Below are 1,932 nucleotides of genomic sequence, written 5' to 3'. Positions count from 1 at the left end.
GTCCTTGTTGGGTGAAAGCCTTTTTAAGATTGGTGAGGTGGCAATCCCGGGTGTTCTCTTCAGTACAGATGTGGTGGTATCTGAGGGCTTGGCTGTATATCACAGCTTTTTTGGTGTGTTTAGGGTGATTGCTGGTTCTGTGCAGATATGTATGTTGGTCTGTGGGTTTCTTGTATACTGTGGTCTGTATTTTACCCTTCTGGATACTGATCATTGTGTCTCAAAAGGAGATACTGGTGCTGGAGTATTCTAGAGAGAGTCGGATGGAGGGATGGGGATTGTTGAATTTCTGGTGGAACTCAATCAGAGATTGTAGCTTTTCAGTCCAAATGATGAAGATGTCATCGATGTATCTTAAGTATAGCAAGGGTTTGATGGTGCAGTTCTTGAGGAAGTCTTCTTCCAGGTGGCTCATAAAAAGGTTGGCATACTGTGGGGCCATTTTAGTGCCCATAGCTGTTCCCACCATGCAACTTTAAATAAAAAGAGCCTGATGGTGGTAGATTTTAGGGTTATATCTTACCAAACTTACAGCAACTCTGACAGCCCTGAGATGCTTTGGTGAGTCGTGGACTCCCTGGGGGAAAATGCCAGCTATCGAATCATCATAACCATCAGAGCAGTCCCCAGTGATCTCCCAGTCAGTTACCAAACCAGGTCTACCCTGCTTAGCCTGTTGGAGCTGGCGTCCAATAGACCCTGGTGATATAACATAATGCTGAGGATAGAAAATTCCCTTTTGGCACAATCCTGGAGAAGTAAAGCAGCAAATGGAAAAAGCAGCTTCCTAATCCCCTAATAAAATCCGTGTGGATTTTTATTTGACTGCAAATCTCCTCTGATCTGATGCATACCCAGGGTGTCTTTTCCTTTGTTACTAAGAGCTGTACAATCTAGGTGCAGACACCTAGCAGGCAGTGATGTGGCCTGGATTTTGCCCCATGGCAAATTTATTCCGCAACAAGAAGTAGATATCGCCATCCCAAACTGGATGCGTGCAGAAGACGCTATTACAGGGCCTGCCAGTAGGTGACAGGAGAAGCCGCTTGCATTGATCAGGGAGTGAGATCTGGACACAAGATATTGGGACATCGCTACATGGGTAAATTACAGTATACTATTCCATTTGCTATGGACTAAGTGGCCCATGTGTCCGCACCCAGGTCTCTGCCCTGTGTTTTTCTGGATCAGCCTTTGCAGCCCCCAAAAGAGGCAAGGGAGGTGCTGTCATCACCCCCACCCCAGAGTTTTCAAAGCAGAGATGCTCACTGTGCAACTCCTAATACACCTCCCATTTAGAACCTACCACTTCAAACCGTGAGCCCCTAAGAAGCTGGAAAGCAGCTCAAGCTTGCTCTCCATTGGCTTCTTCTTTCATCCTTTCTTTCTAAGCCATTCTTTTGCTTCTTCCTGAATGCTGGGGGCTGGCCATGGGGCTGGAGGGACTTCAGCTGCATGGGAAACCGTAAGCCCTGCAGGGGCAATTTTGGGGAGAGACTCACTTCTAAGCTCTGCTGCTGCAGGCCAGCCAGGCAGACAGACCCTTTGTCCTGTCCTGAAGCTTCCCCAGGCAAAGCTTTAGCCTGGACTTCCCAAAGCCTTGTCTTTCCTAGAGAGGGGTCTGAGGCTAGCCCCTGCCCACCTGGGGCTGAAAAGCAGCAGTCTGCTCCCCTCCCAGACCACAGCCAGAATGGGGTAAAATCATAGAAAATGAGGGTTGGAAGGGACCTCAGGAGGTCACATCTAGTCCAACCCCCTGATCAAAGCAGAACCATCCCCAACTACATCATCCCAGGCAAGGCTTTGTCTAGCCAGTAGGGCGGTGCGAAACAGAACCATTCTGTTTCGACTGGCGTTTCGACGTTTCGACAGAATGGTGTTTCATTTTGACTTTTGTTTTGAGTCGACCGTTTCGTCATTTCGCCCATAGGA

Source organism: Alligator sinensis, unplaced genomic scaffold (genome assembly GCF_000455745.1).
Source record: "Alligator sinensis unplaced genomic scaffold, ASM45574v1 scaffold1165_1, whole genome shotgun sequence".
Taxonomy (NCBI): domain Eukaryota; kingdom Metazoa; phylum Chordata; order Crocodylia; family Alligatoridae; genus Alligator; species Alligator sinensis.
Note: the sequence above shows the minus strand (reverse complement) of the source record.